The 22139-nt window shown below is 31.3% G+C and overlaps 1 non-coding gene across 1 annotated transcript; it reads left to right on the plus strand.

Annotated features, from left to right (window-relative positions):
- The first annotated feature begins 466 nt into the window (after positions 1-466).
- Positions 467-574, plus strand: LOC130978177 (small nucleolar RNA R71). The gene has a single exon (XR_009085834.1). It is a non-coding gene; the product is annotated as a small nucleolar RNA R71 (small nucleolar RNA).
- The last annotated feature ends 21565 nt before the right edge of the window (positions 575-22139 follow it).

Consider the following 22139-nt stretch of genomic DNA (forward strand, 5'->3'; position numbering starts at 1 on the left):
GAGGTCTCTGTTGATCCTTCCATGAGAGATTTGGATGATTTCTCCATGAAGGATTATAGGTGTTTCCATAGGGTTCTCCCATGTAATTCATCTCTTCCATTGATGGGTTCTCAGGATCATAAGCTTCTTCTTCAGATGAAGCGTCCTTAGTACTGCCTGGTACAGCTTGCATTCTAGATAGACTTCGAGAAATCATATTGACTTGCTGAGTCAATATTTTGTTCTGAGCGAATATGGCATTCAGAGTATCAATCTCAAGAACTCCTTTCTTCTGATTCGTCCCATTGTTCACAGGATTCCTTTCAGAAGTGTACATGAATTGGTTATTTGCAACCATTTCAATGAGTTTTTGAGCTTCTGCAGGCGTCTTCTTCAAATGAAGAGATCCTCCAGCAGAGCTGTCCAATGACATCTTGGACAGTTCAGACAGACCATCACAGAAGATACCTATGATGCTCTATTCAGAAAGCATGTTAGAAGGACACTTTTTGATCTATTGTTTGTATCTTTCCCAAGCTTCATAGAGGGATTCACCTTCCTTCTGTCTGAAGGTTTGGACTTCCACTCTAAGCTTACTCAATTTTTGAGGTGGAAAGAACTTTGCTAAGAAGGCATTGACTAGCTTTTCCCAAGAGTTCAGGCTTTCCTTAGGTTGTGAGTCCAACCATATCCTAGCTCCATCTCTTACAGCAAAAGGGAATAGCATAAGTTTGTAGACCTCAGGGTCAACCCCATTGGTCTTGACAGTGTCACAGATTTGCAAGAATTCAGCTAAAAACTGATGAAGATCTTCCAATGGAAGTCCATGGAACTTGCAATTCTGTTGCATTAGAGAAACTAATTGAGGCTTAAGCTCAAAGTTGTTTGCTCTAATGGCAGGGATAGAGATGCTTCTCCCATAGAAGTCGGGAGTAGGTGCAGTAAAGTCACCTAGCACCTTCCTTGCATTGTTGGCATTGTTGTTGTTTTCGGCTGCCATGTCTTCTTCTTGTTTGAAGATTTCTGTTAGGTCCTCTACAGAGAGTAGTACTTTAGTTTCTCTTAGTATTTGCTTCAAGGTCCTTTCAGGTTCAGGGTCAGCCTCAACAAGAATGCTTTTGTCTTTGCTCCTGCTCATATGAAAGAGAAGAGAACAAGAAAATATGGAATCCTCTATGTCACAGTATAGAGATTCCTTGAGATGTCAGAGGAAAAGAAGAATAGAAGGAGGAGGTAGAAGAAGAGGAATTCGAACTTATCAAGAGAGATAGAGTTCGAATTGTTGATAGTGGAGGAGTGTTAGTCCTTAAATAGAAGGATGTGAGAAGAGGGGAAGAATTTTCGAAAATAAATTAAAAGATTTTGAAGAAATTTTGAAAAATTGAAGAATGATTTTCGAAAATTAAAGTTGGGAAAGAAATAAAGTGATTTTTGAAAAAGATTTTGAAATTAGAAATCAAAGAGATTGAAAATTTTTTGGAAAAAGATGTGATTAAGAAAGGACAACATGTGGTATATAGATAGTGGGTGCTCTAGGCATATGACCGGGAAGTCAACATTCTTTATCAAGCTTGATGAGTATGATGGAGGTTTTGTTACTTTCGGTGACAATGGAAAAGAAAAAACAATGGCCATAGGTAAATTGGGTAAGAATTTCTCTTCTTTCATTAATGATGTTTTGCTTGTTGATGGATTAACACACAATCTACTAAACATTAGCCAATTGTGTAATCTTGGATATTTGGTTATTTTTAGAAAATTGAATTGCTTGGTTATTTGTGAAAAATTCGGTGATATTTTGTTTGAAGAAAAAAGATGCAATAATGTATATGGATTAACTCTAGGAGGATTTAAAGGATAAAAAAGTAACTTGTTTTACCTCTCTTGAATCTAAAAAATAGCTTTGGCATAAGAAATTGGGATATGCAAGCATGTACCAAATTTCTAAGCTTGTTAAAAAGAATTTAGTTAGAGGAATTTTAAATATTAAATTTAATAAAGATATTGTTTGTGATGCTTGTCAAGTAGGCAAACAAGTAAAATCATCTTTTAAACCCAAAGATTGAATTTCTACTAAAAGGCCATTGGAAATGTTACATATTGATCTTTTTGGTCCTACTAGAACTCAAAATTTGTGAGGAAAACATTATGGTTTGGTAGTGATGGATGATTACTCTAGATTTGGTTGGGTTCTCTTCTTAGCTCACAAAAATGATGCGTTCTATGCTTTCTCCTCTCTTTGCAAAAAGATCCAAAATGAAAAAAATTTAAAAATTGCCCACTTGAGAAGAGATCATGGAATAGAGTTTGAAAATCAATATTTTGAAAATTTTTGTGATGAATTTGGAATAGCACATAACTTTTCATGCCCAAGAATACTTCAACAAAATGGAGTTGTTGAAAGAAGGAATAGAAGCCTTCAAGAAATAACTAGGGCAATGCTTTGTGAAACTAATGTTCCAAAGTTTTCGTGGACTGAAACTATAAACACAGCTTGTTATATTCTAAATAGAACCATCATTAGAAAAAGTTTAAAGAAAACTCCATATGAGCTTTGGAAAGGAACCCCACCTAATCTTAACTATTTCCATATTTTTGGATGCAAATGTTTTGTACTTAACAATAAAAAAAATCTTGAAAAATTTGATCCAAAATCTTATGAAGGAATGTTTGTTGGATACTCCACCACTAGCAAAGCTTTTAGGGTTTACCTCAAAGAACATAAAACAATTGAGGAGTCCATACATGTGTCTTTTTGTGATACTAACTCAGTTCTCAGTGCTTCTTTAGATGATGATGTAGGTAGTGTAACTGATGTGAATCCTCAAATCAATTAAGAAAATCCCAAATCTATCCCAGAAGCTGTTAGACCAGAAATTTCTCATCAGAATGAAAGAGACATTTCTGTTTTATCTCCTGAACAAGCCAGAGAATCCAGAACAGAGTTGCCTACTAAAACTTGTCAAGGGAGAACCTTTCTTCAAAGGCCACGTGAATGAAAATTTCTGAAGGATTATACTCTCATGAATTCATCATTGGAGATCTGTCACAAGGCATAACACCACTAGATCCTCAAGCAAGAAGCAAATGGAACCAAGCAATGTTGCCTTCTTTTCCTAATTAGAACCTCTCAATGTGAAGCAAGCTCTTGAAGACCCTTCATGGGTTAAAGCCATGGAAGAAGAGCTATCACAATTTGATAAGAATGAGGTTTGGACCCTTGTACCGAATCCCAATGGTAAAAAGGTAACCGGTACAAAATAGATTTTCAAAAATAAATTAGGTGAGGATGGTAGTGTTGTTCGTAACAAGACTAGACTAGTGGCTCAAGGTTACGATCAAGAGAAAGGTATTGATTTTGATGAGTCATTTACTCCGGTAGCAAGAGTGGAAGCAATTAGGTTGCTTCTAGCCTATGCTACCCACAAAGATTTCAAAATATTTCCAATGGATATCAAATGTATTTTTCTTAATGGCTTTATAGATAAGGAAGTATTTGTGGCTCAACCCCCCGATTTTGAAAGCAAATATTTTCCAAATCGTATTTTTAAACTTTCAAAGGCCCTTTATGGCCTTAGGCAAGTACCAAGAGCTTGGTATGAAAGCCTTAATGCCTTCTTGTTGGAAAATAATTTTTAAAAGGGTACTACCGATACTACTTTTTTATAAAAGAATCTAATGATGATATCTTACTTGTTCAAGTTTATGTGGATGACATTGTGTTTGGATCGGCCAATGAATCCTTGTGTGAAGAGTTTGGAAAACTAATGACTAGTGAGTTTGAAATGAGTTTGATGGGAGAATTAACTTTCTTTTTTGGTCTTCAAATCAAACATACTCCTAGTGGTATCTTTATTCACCAAGAAAAATATGCCAAAGAGTTAATCAAGAAATTTTGCCTAGAAAATTCCAAATCAATGGGAACTTCTATGCATTCAAACACTAAACTTGACAAAGATGAAAGTGGCAAAGATGTAGGTGAAACATGGTATAGAGGAATGATAGATTCACTTATGTATCTTACATCCTCTAGGCCAGATATTGTTCAAAGTGTGAGTGTGTTTTCTAAATTTCAATCTTACCCAAAAGAATCATATCTTTCGGCCGTCAAAAGAATCATTAGATACATTAAGGGTACACGTGATCTTGGCTTGTGGTATCCTAAATCTAATGAATTTTGTGCAGTGGGGTTTTATGATGCAAATTATGTGAGAGACCAAGTGGATAGAAGAAGCACTTCCGGAATGTGTTGCTTCCTTGGAAGTTTTCTCAACATGTGGTCAAGCAAGAAACAAGTCACTGTTGCTCTATCCACGGCTGAAGCCGAATATATATTCACGACTGCTTGTTGCTCTCAACTTTATGGCTTAAAACTCAATTGGAAGATTACAAATTGAAAATCAATAGTATACCTTTGTTTTGTGATAATATGAGTTCAATAAATATTTCAAAAAATCATGTACTGCACTCTAGAACTAAGCACATTGAGGTTCGATATCACTTTATTAAGGAATATGTGCAAAAGGGTACTATTGATATCCAATTTGTAAAATCTGAAGAGCAACTTGCTGACATTTCACTAAATCTCTGTGTGAATACAGATTTTGTTCATTAAGAAATAGTTTAGGGATGATGGATTTAAGTTATGCTGAAAAAATTTGAATTTCATGCCTCTGTATTTTTGTCTCGTAGGCAGCAGGGAGACAAATCTGGACAAGTGATAAACAAGTTATTAAATAGGGTGAGACTGAAATCTGGTACCTTGAACCCAAGTCTGTTCAACCACCTTGGGGCCCACTCTATGATACTGGCTCATTATCTTTTGGGTATCATAAATTTTATTATTTTATTTTTAAATAATTTATTTTAAGAAGGTTTTCACATCATATATTCTAAAAGAGGAGTTTTGTCAAATCAAATCTTTTTCCTCTAACTTCTCCCACATTTCAACAAAAGGTCTTTTCGGTTATTCTTTTTTTATTTATAAATTTTTCATTGAAAACCATTTTCATTCAATGTTGATTGCTTTAAATGAAACAATATCATCATAGCATAAGAGGCTTTAGGGCATAAGTAATTGTTGAAAGAAAAAAATATATATTCTATCTAGCGTCGTCACATCTTGTGGTATGATTGTTTAGCATGGTGCATACGGAGAGCTAGAAATTATAACTTGCAAGAAATAGTTCTTCTAAACTCTTTCATTTCTTTTATTTAAGTAATGGTAATCGTTAAGTTTGGGAACGTTAGTTGTTCTTATTGGGATGGTTTGTGTTGAAGTATGCGCTATAATCGTGCTGCGTGATTTTATTCATCGTTCACTCCACTATATTTCATATCAAGAGTTCCTTGTTTTAATCCTTGTTGAAATTGGAAATTTGATTATTTTGTTTCATGTCCTACATCTTATGCACATCTCGATCTTATCGTCATGCTTTTGGCTATCCCATAGATTCTTGACAACATAGGTGTTGACGTTGCATTCCTTTACGTGAACTATGTAACTCCTTGATGTAATCTGAACTTGCTTTACTATGATACATCATATCTTCTAATATTCTTCTCGAATTCTTGTTCCAGATCTTCTTTGAAAAAGTTATTGATTTGATTCTTTTCTTGCCTTATCGTGTCCCTAATCATCCACTTAAATCTTTTTGAGAAAAAAAACACTTCCATTGACTTTGGTTATCTTCTTTTAGTGAACTTTGTACTTCTTTGATCCAACTTAAACTTGTTTTGACCTAATGCACTATCTTTTCTTTTATTGTTTCTATCAAAATTTTTTTGATTCAGATTTTCTTGTTAAGATTCAATTGACTCTCTTTCTGGGACACTTCATTATTTTTGTACATCATTGTTTAATTGTAATCTTAAACATCCTTCCACGTTTGTGCGAACACCATCTGTGATGTTTGCTCTTCTCTTTCTAGGTTTCGAATCCTTTTGAGTAAACCCGTGCTTGTTTCGGTGTCACGTGCGATTCCCAGATAGCAAACGATACGTTAATTCACTAGGACACAGCTTATTGATGCTGAAGTTCGAAAAGTTATAATTCTAAGACATGACGTAAGACCGGTTGCTTCCATAGATATATACTACAGAACCAAGGAGAGTATGAAGTAAGAAGGTATTTTGAGGAGATTGACGAACGAAGTGAAAAGTGCTATATACATCTGAGCTGTCAAGGAAATGTGAGTCGGTGAATGTCAACCGCATATTTTTAACAAAAACCTATCTTGTAACTTTTGCATCTCTTTATACTTCTTTCTCATGTTTGGTAAAGTGCTAAAACCAAATAAAGTCTTGCAGATTATATCAATTTTCGAGGGCGAAAATTTTTTTAAGGAAGGTAGAATGTAAAATCCCCATAATACCCTTCTCTTTTTTTTCCAAACCAAAATTCTAACCCTAACTTTGACATAGCACACTCCCTCACACACTCACCAAAACCCTAGCCACCCTTACCCCTTCCAAAAGCAGAACAAAAGAACAGAAAGAAAAAAGAGAAGAGGGGGAGAACCGGAGAGGGAAGAGAAGAGGAAGGAAGGGAGATGGCGCCGGTGGGCGTCACTGCCACCGTCGCTGTCGTGGTGTCATCGCGAGGAAGGCCAGAACCGAGGGAGAGAAAGCCGCGCAAGGAGAAGGAGGTGTCACCGTCTCGTGTCGCCGTCGTCATCGTCGAGGTCTTCATCGTTGCCGTCCATGGAAGTTTGCAAACAGAGGGAAGATGCGCCATTCTATCCAGATCCGCCACGGGAAGGGTCGTCGCCGTCAAGCCCAGCTACCATCGCGGCCATTCGTGCCTCCATTTCGCACCGCCAGATCTGTCGCCGGGAGAGAAACAGAACACGCATGGAGAGAGAAGTGGTCGCAGGGAGGTTCTGCCACCGTTGGAACTCCGCTGCTGCTGCTGCTATGGCCGCTGCACCTCTGCCGCCAATAAATGCCAAGGAAGGACGTCTGCTGCTGCGTTGTTCCTATCACCGTTTGGATGTACCTGAACCAAGTCGTCGTTGCCACCGGAGCTGAATTGTTCCTGTCATTATCCCGGTCCAGCCTTTTTCCTTGATTCTGCTCTAGCTTTCATGTCCTATTATGCCACCATTTAATTTGTCTTGTCCTTATTTAAATTCGATTTTAGTTTTGCCTGTTTTAGATTTCTGGGACTATCGCCAGCTCCATTTTGTCGCTACTCCGGTCCAAATTCTGTGCTCATTCGTTTTATTCTACTTCAATCCTCCTTATCTTGAATTTGACACTCTGGGTTTGGTCTTTTCGGTCCGTTAGGACCATGCTATGAGTAGGCTTTATATTTATAACCGTTAAGCTTTTGGTTTATGCTATTATGAGTTTTTAATTATATTTATAAAACTGTTATTGAAGAACTTTGATTTGATTAGAATAATTGATTTATTATAGTTGAATAATTATTTTAATGAAATTCATACTTTAGAAATTTACATGAGACTATATATATATATATATATATATATATATATATATATATATATATATATGTTTGGTAAAGCCTTATATTATTTTAAAATATTGATTTTATTCGAATATTTACTTTTGAAACATTAAAGTATTTGTTGGCACTCACTTTAAAATAATGAAATATGTTTTTATGATTGAGAAAGTATGATTTGAAAAGATTTCTGATAAAAAAAATATTATCTGATTGATTTGATTCAATACCTTATATATTTGAGAGATTGAAGATTCATTGTTTTTGAAATATATGTTTTGAATTAGTTTGGGAGGCTCGTATTAGAAAACCGTAGTTAACGGCAGTTATGACGTTAACTTAGATGCATCTGACTCAGACTCCAGCTAGCAGGGGTGTTGCTAGCCTAACGTGTAGGCCACATGTTAGATCTGTTATTATCTTAGGACACACAAGAGGAAAGGGCTACCCATAGAGGTGGAGCCGCCCATGTGTGGACTTTTGATTTGATTTCTATATGAGAACTCCCTTATTGATTCACTTATTATTATCAACTGCTATTTTCTAATTTAAATTACTTTGATAATAATGTTTATATGGTCTCATGTGGATTATAGATGTATTGTCTAGTCACTGAGTTGCAAAACTCACCCCTTTTTTCTAAAAATATTTTTTAGGAACAAATACTTGACTATGTGAGATTTTCTGATCAAGAGTCACGATCTGTAATGAGTATTTATTTTTGTCGAGTTCCTAGATGTATATGCTCCATATGTCACAGGCAGGATCCATCCACATTTATTTATTTTATCTTTTATTAAAAATATGTAATTATTCATTTTAGAAACTGTAATTTTCTATTTCAAATATTTGTTATTTTTTATTCAATTTATCGTTGAGTCGGTTAGGCTTGCTAGGGATTATTTTCCTGAGCGCCGGTCATGGCTCGTTTTGGGCCATGACAGATATCTTCCACTAAGCATTTATGATGGTGTAACCTCTCTCCACCTTTCACTCTCTTTGGCACTTTCTTCATCTTCTCTTTCTCCATTTTTACTTCCTTCAACATGAGAAAGAAACTTCCTACCCCAAGAAGCACCCGTACCCCATTCCTAAAAATCCTCTATCATCCAAAGGACCTCAAATCCACACTCACATAACATTCACTCTCACTCATCTTCTTCGATGTCTTCTCATTCCTCTAACTCCATGGCTAGAAAAGTCATCCATCCGAGGAGTTCCACACGCAAGGAAGCAGGATCATCACAAAAGAAGGCTTCAAAGGAATAGGGGCCTATGCCTGAAGAGGAAGAAGACTCTCCTTCTCCACCTCATCGTCATTCTCCACCACCACGGCGCTCCATTCCTCATCCCTCGGGTCATTCTCAACGCTCAAAACGGCCTATTCTTCATAACACCCGAGAGCCGCCTAATCTTGACTCATTGGATTTCAAGAACAAATATTAAAAGCCACTCTCACTATGACTCTTACCGCTTCATCTCATGTGCGGCTTATGAGTTTCATTCCCAAATTTGGTAAACCGTCACTTATGTGCATCCTTTGTTGTTAATCTTGAAAATCTTGCTGAGAAAGGGATTGATTTTACAATATATTTTCATGATTTAAAATGGACTCCATTTTTAAAATCCAAAAACCTGTTTATCTAAACTTGGTGCGTGAATTTTATGCAAACATGATTTTTCATGATGGTGAACTACATTCTTATATCAAAAGGGTTCATCTTTCTCTGAATCATGAAACCATAAGTACTGCTTTGGGATATCAAGATGAGAGGGCCAGGGCTTATATGTCAGAAAAATGGGATAACAATGTTGGTGTTTCCCTTCAAGATGTCCTGGCTCGGGTATGTGAGAATTTCTCTTCTCTGGATGGTACCATTTTAACTCATAAGGCTCTTGGTTCTATTTGAGCTCTGTTGCATCGGATTATCACCCATGTTATCATGCCACAAAGTGGCTCCTTTCAAAGGGTGACTGTTTATGATAATCTTGTGTTATATGCCATTTTGTCTTCTGTCCCTATATCATTTGCATATCTCATGATTAGACATATGTGAAACTGTGTTCGTAGTGACAAAAAATACAATCTGCTCTATGGCATATTTTTGACATGTATTTTTGAGCATTTCAATGTTGATCTTAGCAATGAGCCAATTGAGAATAGGGTCTCCACAATTAAAGGTACAGGAGTTCCCGAATCTGCAAAAAGGAAAAAGGCTAAGAGTTCAAAGACATCAGTGTTCTCTGAAAGTGAAGATAAAAGTCTTCCTCCTGATACATCTGACAAAACTCGGTTTTTTGAAACCGTAAAGGATGTCCTAACTGAGTTTTCCAACATGTCCAATCTGATGGTTAAATCATTTAAAGAGGCTAGAAAGCAAGCCTTTGAAAATGAAAAAGCCTAGACGAAGTGTCGTGAAATGGTGAATTTGCTTATTCAGAGTTTGGAGACTGTTGACAAAGACACGGCCAACTTCGAAGGAGAAGAAGATCTTCTTGATTCTGATGTCAACTTGTCTGATGCCTAAGATTTGATATCTGCTGTTTTTGCCTTTAGACTCACTTTATTATGCTATATTGGGACTTAGTTTCATTTGAACTGTTTTATTTTGGGATGACTGTAACTAAATACTTTGATATTATTTATGTTTTAAATGTTATGGAATGCATTGCTTCTTTCTATATTTTTGTAGGGTCCCTCCTTAATGACAAAAGAGGGAGGAAAAGATTGGCTGAATTGAAACTGAAATTAAAAATGCTGCTACTGGTTGTTTTGTGCTCTGCTTAAGCTGTTGGATGCTCTGTTTAATTTTCTGTTTTGCTCTGATCTAATTCTCTGTGTCATGTTCATATGCTGTGTTGTGATCTGATTTAGCCTTGAGCATTGAATTATTTGATAAAATTATTTGCTCAAATCTATCTTGGACTGCTTGGCTAATAGAGCTTTATTAATCCCTGTTTTAATTGGTTTCATGTGCATTCTCTTGTGAAACTCAGGTTCTGTTTAAAGGTTTCATTACTTGAAAATCTTTTAAGCATCTTTTAGGAAGTTTTAAAGATTGTATATAGGCATTGTTTCTATGAATATTTTGTTAGAAATAGGATAATCAAAGCACACATTTAGGGGGAGAATATTGAACAATGGAAAGGGGGAGGATTCGGTAAAAACCATCAAAGGGAAGTTCTTTAAATCCTAATCCTTTCAATTCAGTTTTAATAATACTTGTCATCGAGGGAGTGATTGTTGAGTTTGGAAAACTTAAATTATAATGATGATCAAACATTATTTAAATATTAATTAAGAAATTATTAAGTGCTTAAATTATTTTCAATTGGTTGTTTAATGTTTTTGTCAAGTGTGTAGGAAAAGGAAATTATTTTCCTTGACCCATTCAAAACAAGTCCTATTGGGTCATTAAACAATTTTAGCCTTGTGCAAAACCAATTAAATCAAGTGACTGAGTGCTAAGAAGCCCAAATCCATCTAGGCCCATAATAAATCAAAGAAAGAAAGCATTTGACCCAAGTCTTCATGCACTCTTCGGTTACCTACTCCATTGGTTAATGGAATTCAAATTTCAATTTAATTGAATGCATGCATAGGTAATCGAAACTCAAAATTAAATTGGGTTTAATATTTCATTAAAAGATTTGTCTCTTTTCTCCCCTCTCTCTTGTCTTTCGGTCATATCAATCAAACAGAGAAGAAGATAAAAGTCATCAGAAGAAAAAGGAGTTACAAGAAAAACTTATGGAAGAAAGGTTATGATGAAGGAAGATCTAAAGTAAGGCATGGCAAGATCTTTGCCATTGAAGGCAAGATTTTGAAGAATAGCTTCAAGATCCTCCATACCAAGAAAATAAAGGATCCACCTCTGTTAGAGAAGAAGATCTCAGTTGTAAAAGTTTGTTTCCATTTTTGTTCATCAAAGAAAGAAGTTAGCCGCCGAGCTACACGTATGAAGAAGTACAAATGGAAAGTAAGGAGCTGTCCTAGGTCAGAAGATCATCAAGGGTCCAAATCCTTTCTTGGAGCCAAAGACAGGATCAAGGGTTCAGATTGAAGGAGTTTGATGAAAAGGGTTGAGAGAGGTACATGCATGTTGATTTTTGTTTTTTCCTCTTTCTTCTCTTTGTCCGAACCGAAGCTGTTTATGATTGGAGAAGAAGTTGCTTGGTTGAACCGGTTTCAACCATGGAAGCTTCACATTCTATATTAAGGGTGAACGGCCAAGGATTGAGATCAAAGAGAGAAAGTGAAAGTATAGAGTTTTCATAGCTACCCAAGCTTTCTGAGTTCTTCTTCTTTAATGGTGTTCATTTTGTTTTCTTTTTCTTAGTATTGTCTATCTGAGTCTCGGGTGAAAAAGGCAAACATGGTGAGGTTTGTAAGAAAAAGACAGTGAGAAGAAAAAGACAGTGATCAATATTAGAGAAAAAGTCATAGATGTCTCAGAGTTTCTTTGTACATCTGTATGTTGTGTTTCATAATCCTGTGAGTATTTCCTTACTAGTTGGGTTAGCACTTTGCGGTTGAAAGCTAGGTTTTGAGTCTTAATCAAATTCAACTTGGGTGTAGAATCTGGATTTGTCCCATATAGGAATGGGTAGTTCCTAGGGAGAAACTGGTGTTTGTAATATTGTGAAAACATAATGAAATTCCATCATTGTTGTGATGGAGACTGGATGTAGGCCACATTGCACCTAGTGGCTGAACCAAGATATATCTGGTGTTAATTCTTCTTCCCTACTCTTTTCTTTGTTTTTGTTAATCAGGAGACGAAAAACAAAAGTATCTCTCAACTCGGCACAAGACAAAACAAAAGTGTCTCTCAACTCGACACGAGACAAAAGCAGAAATATCTCCTGAAGTTTTCTTAAAAAAGCAGAAATTTTTATTCAGTAAAAAGGGGCTAAGATTCAACCCCCCTTCTCTTAGCCACTGATTACCATCAAAAACAAAAAACATCTAACTTGGAATATGTTAAGACCTGCAGCAAAGTGTCCATTTAGAGTTCAAACATCTAAATACTGAAATTAAAAGGAGCAGTTGTTTAACAGTTTATAGTCATCCAAAACAAAACATAAAGTGGTTCAAAAGTAACCAATAACAATGTTTATGAGACAAAAGTGAACAGAAGGCTGTAGTAACATGAGATAATTTTAGGCATCTGAACCATCCTCTTCAAAATCAGCATCTTCTTCAGGATCAGTGACAGTATTGTCATCTTTTTGGAGATTATCAATAAATTTCAAGAAAACTGCCACTCTATCTCTGAATTTTCTGAGGAAGTTATCATGCTTGGTAGCTAGTTTCCTTTACTCCTTACTGATAGCAATTAGATGGTTTGACTGAGAGACAAATTCTAGCACCACATTCTTAACAGCCCCATATAAAGCAAATTTGTGTCCAGTGGAGGTTGAGGTACCCGTGGTAGAAGGAGGAGGAGATTCTTCTGGCTCATAGTCATCATAATCATCATCATCAAGAACCACCCTTTTAAAACGAGTTGGTCCTTTTTTTTTTTGTTGTTTCACTGAACCACCTCCTTTTAGATATGAGTGTCCATTTTCATATGACTCATTTGGCAAGTCAATACCAAAATATTCAAAAATACAGGTTAAGAACATGCCATAAGGAAGAGCTTTATCCTTCTTCTCACTTCTAACATAATCAAACATATACCTTACCATTAAGTAAGCAAAAGAAATTTCGGTTTTTATAAGAATAGCATACAAAACTAGAATATCAGTGTAAGACATTCTTTGATATGAGCCACTCTGAGGAAGGATGACATGGTTTACTATGCGATGTAACTGAGCACGAGTGTAACCCAGGGCTTTGTGAGTAGGAGTAATGCCATCAATTAAAGAAATGTGTTCACATATATAGGCCAAAGCATCATTGTAAGAGAGACCTACCCCATCATCACACTTACGCGAAGTGTATGCACAAGTCCCAACATCAGTGTATATCAAGGAATCACTGATGGTTTCATTGTTCAGAACTATGTCACGACCTATTACATAGGAATGAACACTGCCTTCATGATAAGTCATATTTGCATAAAATTCCTTAACTAAAAATGGGTAAACTGATTTTTTTATTTTAAAAATATGGTTCTAGTCCAGAAATTCAAAAATTTCAGCAAATTCAAAATCTTTCTTTTTTAGATCTGGTAAATCAACAAGAAACATAAGACACAAAGTGAGATGAGCAATAAACTCTTCATAAAAATAATTATTCATGGCAAATTTTCTTAAAAGTTTTATTAGAGAAAGATTAGATATAGATGTTTGGTCTCATCAAAATTTAGGTGAGACTATCCAAAAGCCACGTTATTGCAATTATTATTGAAGCGAAAATCAAATAAAATAATTTTTTAAATTTATTTTCTATTTTTAAATGTCATTCACAATTTAATAGATATATAACTTATACATTTACTTTTCTACTAGGAACAAATTTCAATTTGAATTATTTTATTATTCTAATACATTTTTCATATTAACTTGAAAATAAAATGCCTTGTACAAATACTTAAACTAAGACACTTTTATTTGCCAAAATATTTCTTATCTAGTAAATACTAAAATAATATAAAATTTTTTCATCTTCATTACGACGAGCTATACTTCGAACAGACATATTAATACAAGAACAATACGAGCTATACTTCGGACAGACATATTAATACAAGAACAATAACAAAAGGAACTAACTAAAGGCATTATGATGAAGGTAACTTAGGTAGGAAAAGATCAAGGGTTTTTGAGGGCATTGCAATTTGGGTCGTAATCATAGTAAAAGCAATCACAAATATGAGTATTATAGCAAAAGCCACTGGTAAAGCCCAATTCAGCATGTGCATACTTCTGAATACACAAATTATAGCATTCTGGTGAGCTGCAATGTTCAACGCTTTCTCTTGCTTCACAATAATGAACATCAGGTCTTGCCGTCGCTAATAATAATCCACAATAATCTGCACCAACAAACATATATATGCATGTAATCTTCATGTAATACTTTTTATTTATTTATTGCAATTGTACAATAGTGTATATATATCACATACCAGAGTCAAAGGAGAGAATAAGAAGCAAAACAATGATAAATCTTGGCAGAGTTTGCTTCTTCATTGTTCCCGGCTTCACAGTTATTAAGATATAGATTGATTATATATATATATATATAGCTATTGGTGTTTCAAAGATGTGATTTTGAATTTTTGATAAACCAAACTTGTCTTTTTATAGGTAAGTGCCAAAGATTGTATCTTTCTTATTACCATAAAAATGACAAGAGATAAACCAAACTTGTCTTTTATAGGTAAGTGGATCTTTCTTATTACTATAAAAATTACAAAAGATAAGTACAAACATTTTATTGAGTTGTTTTGTTTGTGTATTACGTTTAGAAGACAACACTTATCAACAACATTCATTTGATATATGTGTCTGCTGTTGTGTATAATTATATTTTAATAAAAAAATAAAAATTTTTATTCTAAACATGCTTCAACATATTTAAATATCATAAATTATGAGTGTGTTCAGTTTTATTCTTAACATGTATTCTTAAAATAAATTTAAAAATATTATATATTATTATTCATTAAAATAAAAAATTATTTTAAATACTTTATATAATTAAAATAATATATTAAAAATAATTAAAAAATTAATTTATATTTCAATATCAATAAAATAATAAAATATTATTATAATTTATTTAAAAAATATTTTATATTTTATATATATGTGTATCTCTATATTTTATAAGATTTTAAAATTCATATGTTAACACATTTTATATTGTGTCATGTTTTGTGTTTGTATTCGCGTCCTTTGTAACTAAAAACTTAAGAAACGATAAAGGGTGACACGTTGAAGTGGATAAAAGTGCGTTTAAGTTTTTTGATGTTTGGCAACTTTTTTTCTCTTTTTGCATCCTAAAAGAGAGTTCACTTGATGTAAGAAATTGTAGTGTGTTTAGATTTGTTGTTGGTTATTATTGGTTTTATTAATTTTTTCCATAATTTTTTTATCATTTTTAATACTTTCTATTATATTTTAATTTTTTATTAATTTTTTATTATAATTTTGTTATAATATGAATTATTGATTTTATTAAAAATAACAAAATAAATAAAAAAATGATCATATATAACAATAGAGTCAAAAATAATAAAATTTTATCATCCAAAATAATACTAAATAAAAAAATATTAAAAGTATGAAAATAATTATAGAAAATTTTTTATTTAATATTGTAAAATTCATCATTGTAATTCTTGTGAACTGTTTATTATTTTAATTTTTTATTATATATATTATTGTTCTGGTTAAAAATGATAAATTAAATAAAAAATTAATTATAAATAATAATAAAAATATAACTAGTAAAAAATTAAAACTTAAAATAACAATAAAAATGAAATTATTGAAAATATTTAAAAAATATTAAATATGTTATTTTATATATTATTTTTAATTTAATAAATAAATATTAATTTTTATTATAAAAAATACTTAAAAAAATTATCTATTTTTATATGTTATTTTTAATTTTATAAACAAATATTAATTTTATTATAATAGTAAATAATTATAATATATTAAAATAGAATATTATAAAAAATACTATATAAAAAAATACTAAAAGAAGTATAAAAAAAGATTAAATATATTTAAAAAATAATATTATAATTTAGTATTATATTTTTTTAACAATTAACTAATTATCTATCTAAAAGTGATTTTAATTAATATTATTCAAATAATATTTATTTTATCAAAATTAATTTTAGTATAAAATTGTCAAACATAAATCATATTGACATAAACTCATTTCTATCCAAAATTAATTTTATAAAATCATTTTTATTCAAATTTTAATTTGACAAATTTCAATCCAAAGTCCAAAGCAGTGTTGTCAGAACCGGACCGAACTACTCGGTCGGACCGAAAACCCGATGAACCGGTGGCATAACTAGTCCAGATGAGCTTTTTGATTGGACAAGAAAGCGAACCAAAAAGACCCGATTTGAACCGACAGGTTTCATTTAACCCAGACCAGTTCAAATTCTTTTTTTTATTCGCTTGAAACGACGTCGTTTCGATTAAAATTAAAAAAACAAAAAACTCAGTAAAGTAAATTGAGCTGTTGAAAACCCTGGCTCGAGCCTCCTGCATCCATCCCCTTTTCCTGTTTCCCTTTCCAAACCTTTTGTCCATGACTCCATGAGAGACCACCTGAGAGCTAAAAGTCTGAGACAGAGAGTGTGAGAAAGACCCGTTCAACCACCTCATTCGACTCACTGTCGTCGCAGGAGGCAACTGTCACAGTGTGCCACCCACAACAGCCAAGAAGCACCTCCATCGAAGATTCAAGTCGCCTCTTGCTATTGCTACTGCTTGTTGCCTCCTGCTCGTCAGTCGTCACCTCCGGTCTCCCTCAGTCCCTCTTCTCTACTTGTCTCTCCAGGTATGTATTTTTAAGTTTTTATTTTTTTAAGTTATTCAAGATTTTAAATTTTCAATAATTTAGTACTTTAGTTTTAGTTAGAATTAATTAATTAATGATAGATTATGTATGTTGATTTCTGTTAGAATTTAGATTGTTGATTGTTCAGTTTTTTGTAACATTGTTGTGATATATGTTGATTATCTATGTTGATTTCCTTTTTATTTTGATCTCTCTTGATTGTTGATTTATGTTTGAGTTCTATTCAATTTGTTGATTATCCATTGTTGTTAGATTGTTGATTGTTGATTAGTTATTTATTCATTTAGTCTTGGTTGATTAGGAATTTAGGATGGTTTCATCAAATACACCATCAGAAACACCAACTTCTTAAGAACAAAGAGTGAAACTGTGTCACAAGCTTCAATGATTATAAAGTATATCTATAATCACTGCCATCCTTTGCATTTGATGAGAAAGTTCATAGGCGGACGAGAAATACTTCGTCTAGCTCTAACTCGATTCGTCACTAATTTCATTACTTTGCAAAGTATTTTGGCTCAAAAGAATGCATTGAGAGCTATGGTGACATCTAGAGAATGGACAAGCTCAGCTTACTCTAAAGAAGCCAAAGCAAAAAAAGTTTGTGGATCATATCTTAGATTCTAAATTTTGGAATCAATGTATTGATATTGTTAAATTTACTGAGCCACTTGTTCGTGTATTGCGTATTGTAGATAGTGAAGATAGAGTTGCAATGAGTTTTCTTTATCAAGCTATTTATAAAGGCTAAGGAAGAGATGGTAAAGAGGCTTCAAAAAAGAAAGAGGGTTGTTGATTCATATTTGAAGATTTTAGATTCACGTTGGGATTCACAACTTAAAACAAACCTTCATGCTGCTGGTTATTGGTTAAATCCAGCTTTTCAATTTAATGCTGCAGAATTTGAAAAGCACAAGCAAACAACGTCTGACCTATTAGATGTCATTGAGAGATATGTTTACGGTGATACAGATTTAAATTCTAAATTGACAAGTGAGACAAAAATCTTTAAAAATGTTTAAGGAGACTTTGGAAGACAGCTTGCAATACGTGAGTGAAGTACAGTGATGCCTGGTAAATTTTTTATTAAAATTAGTCTTTTATGATTGTGATATGTTTATGATTTGATTTTATGATTGTGATATGTTATTTTCTTTTTATGTTAAGATCAATGGTGAGAATCTTATGGATGTGGAGCATCAAACTTGCAAAAGTTAGCCATTCGTGTTTTGAGTCAAACTTGTAGTTCTTCAGGTTGTGAGCGTAACTAGAGCATTTTTGAACACATTCATTCAAAGAAAAGGAATCGGTTAGAGCATCAAAAGCTTAATAATCTTGTTTATGTTCATTACAATTTAAGGCTACAACAAAAGTACTTTTTATTATTCTTTCTTGAAGGCATTATTTTAAATTTTTAGTCATAATAAGAATAATCAAGTTAATTGATAATATAGGAACCGAATGAGAAAGCAAAGTTACGATCCAATTTGTCTTGATGCATTTGATGATCATTCAGAATGGATAATGGAATATTCACCACCATTTTTAATCCTTGAAGAAATTGATGCTTTAGGGAATGATCTTACAAATATGTCTCTTCAATCAGCTTTAGATGATTTGGGTATGTTTTTGTTAGGGATGATTTTGTAATGCTTTAAACAAATATTTTGCCTTATTATTGATTATGATTTGTGAAACATTATTGAAATGCTAGATCAATTGAATTTGAAAGATGATCGAGATGATGATGAAAATAATAATAATTCTATGAAAAATGTAAATCGGAATGAAACCAATCAGGATGTAGCTCTAGATTTGTCAGATAAAGAAAGATATCCAGACTTTAAAATTACTCCTTGGATATAATCCATGAATTATTATTTTCATTGTGTTAAATTGAGTTGTTTATGTAATAGTACTAACAAATTTTATGTTTATTTCGTATTACTTATTTTTAGGATTTGAGACTTAATATTTATTAAAATGTTATTAGAGATGTATTTTTTAAGTTTTAACTGTATTTTTAAGTTTTTAACTATTTTATATATTTTACTTATATAAGACCAAATTAATCGGTTCAACTAATGATTTATCAGTTAAATCAATAATTTAATAATATAACCGATTCAATCACTGATTCAGTTCTAACAATTATATCCAAAATCCAAACACAAATAAAATCATAAATAACAAAAAAAACAAAGTTATATTGAATTGAATTTATATTCTCTCTCTTCATTCAAATCATTATTGATCCATTGATTTTCTACATTAAAGTCTGCGGTGGACAATCTTTTGATTTAATGATAAGAGATACTCGTTTACTAATATAAAGCAATAGCAAAGGTAGATCTTTTAATTTGGTAAAAAAATTTTAAGAGCCTTTGCGTCTTTTCTTTTTTTGGTTTGATAATATTATGTTTTTAAGTTTGTAGTTTTTAAAAAGGATAAAATAATAAATTTATCTTTTTATGTTTAGATTTAATTCTATTTTAATTTCTATAGTATAAAGTGTCATATTTAATTTTAAAAAAAAATTCATTTAATTTTAATATAATTTTGTCGTAAAATCAATGTTAAATAATTAAAAAAATTCTATTTTTAAATATAAAAAATTTGTATAATCACACTCTTCCGTTATCAAAAAAAGTTTTCCGCCATAAAAGTGACATAATCTTGTCCTCATTGTCACTGATGAACTTTTTCACGAAACCCGAATTTTCAATGATGTTCTCTATATGCTTAAACCAAGACTAGTGGATTGTAGCGATGTATATGCGGCGGATCCTCTCGAGTTTGTACTTCTTCTTTAGAAAAGGACATTCAAGTTCGGTGGAACCATAATGTTAATTATTTAACATTGAATTCAAGACTACATTAAAACTAAACGACAGGATTACATTGAAGTTAAATGATTTTTTTTTTTGAATTTAAATAAAATACTTTAAATCTTAAAAATCAAAATAGAATTAGACCCAAACGTATGCGCTAATTTAGTACTTTACCTTTTTAAAAAGTAAATATTTTTAAAATTACTTAAGATGGAATTTTTTAAATTGTATTGTATTTATTAAAATTAAAAAATCTACCAATTAATTAATTTAGGTTAGCTGAATGATTAACTCACTCGTTTATTTAAATAAATATTAAAAATTTTATATACAATAATTCATTGACTAACAACTAATTTTTAAATAGAGATTAAATTTATAGCGATTCAGTGTGTACCCTATAAATTTCAAATATACTATAAAAAAAAAAAATCTAAGCAGTGTCAACTATAACAACGAGATGGTTTTATTTTTATTTTTTTATTCTACTGTGTCGTGGTTTGTTTTTATCTTTGTTTTACCTCGTTGCATTGAGTTTTTCATTTTTTAAAAAAAAAACATAATCTCGTATATTAATTAATTTTAAAATTAATTTTTATATTTATTTTTATTATAATATTTTTAAATTTTAAAATTTTTTTTACTAAATTAAGTCTACATCTAATTGAAGTAAATTAATTTATCTTTTTTATATAGTATTTGGTACTTATAAATATAAGTTTAGCTAATATATATTTTTAAAACATATATTAAAAGTATTATTAGTAAAAAATTTTAAATTTTATATTTTAATAAATATACAATAAATATATTAATTTTTTTATAAATACCTTTTTAATTAATAATTTTAGCATGTTCTGGAAGGGCAGGTATTTGTTAAACCTATAAATATTTTTGTTTTGATTGATCAAATAAACTTTAAAGTTATATCTCGGTTTCTGTTGTTATTTATTTATTTTTTGTTAAATAATGATTTAAAATATTGAATATTGATGTGGCAAGCAAAATCTTAACATGATAATATCTGTTACTTTGGTGTATGTCTAACTAATAATAAAGAGTAAATAGATCGTACATATTTTAAATTTAAGTAAAACAAAAAAAAAATTATAATGACCTAAGCAAAATAGATTTTAGAGACTAAAATTATTAAATTCTAGAAAAAAAAACTTGTTTTTCCATCTTTAATTTATGATATTTGAATTATAGAAAAGTTTCTAAAAACTCTCTAGTAAAAATAATAACAATTGATGTTAAGATACATTATTTTAATTTTGATATACTATAATTTAGATTAGGATATACACATACGTCTATGATCTATCTCACCCTACCTCCATCTATACGCATACATGCATACACGCATCTACAAAAATATTTAAAGATAATAAAAATCAATATTCAATCACACACACGAAAATATTTAACACATACACATACATGAAAATATTTTAAGATAATAAAATACACACACATAAAAATATTTAAAGATAATAAAAACCAATCACACATACGAAAATATTTAAGGATAATAAAAATCAATCATACACATATGAAAATATTTAACACACACATAAAAATATTTAAAGATAATAAAAATCAATCACACACGCACGAAAATATTTAAAGATAATAAAAATCAATCTAAATCAGTCACACATACAAAAATATTTAAAAATAATAAAAATCAATCACACACAATCATAAATACAAAAATATTTAAAGATAATAAAAATTAATCACACACACGAAAATATTTTAAAACGGTCTTATTTTATGTTTATTAATTATATCTAAAATAAATACATAATATTATATATAATAAATATATAATTATAAATAATATATATAAAATTATAAATATCAAGTTAAATAAAATAACTTTATATTATTATTTTTTGTAATATTAATATAGAGAGAGACACACAACACATACAAGAAAAAGTTATTAAATTCTAGAAAAAAAAAACACTTATTTTTTCTTTTTTATGATTGTTCAATTATAGAAAAGCTTTTAAAAACTCTAAAAAAATAGAAATAAAAAAATTGATGAAGTCAGCTCTGAACTCCGTCTTTTTCTTTATAGTTACAACCAAGGTTCTGAAAATCAAATCGATTATCGAACCGCTTTAGTTACTGGTTCAGTGGTTCATAGGTTCAATCGATTCAACCGTGGTTGAACCGAAAAAACTGTTTTATAATAAAATAATAAATAAAATATAAATAAACACACTAAAACATAATTATAGTCTAATACAACCTTTAAAATATCATCTAAATTAAAAGTACTACATAAACCAGAATGTTATAATCTCATTCAAATACACAAACTCAAATTAAATAACAAAAA

The sequence above is a fragment of the Arachis stenosperma genome, chromosome 4 (assembly GCF_014773155.1).
Source record: "Arachis stenosperma cultivar V10309 chromosome 4, arast.V10309.gnm1.PFL2, whole genome shotgun sequence".
Taxonomy (NCBI): domain Eukaryota; kingdom Viridiplantae; phylum Streptophyta; class Magnoliopsida; order Fabales; family Fabaceae; genus Arachis; species Arachis stenosperma.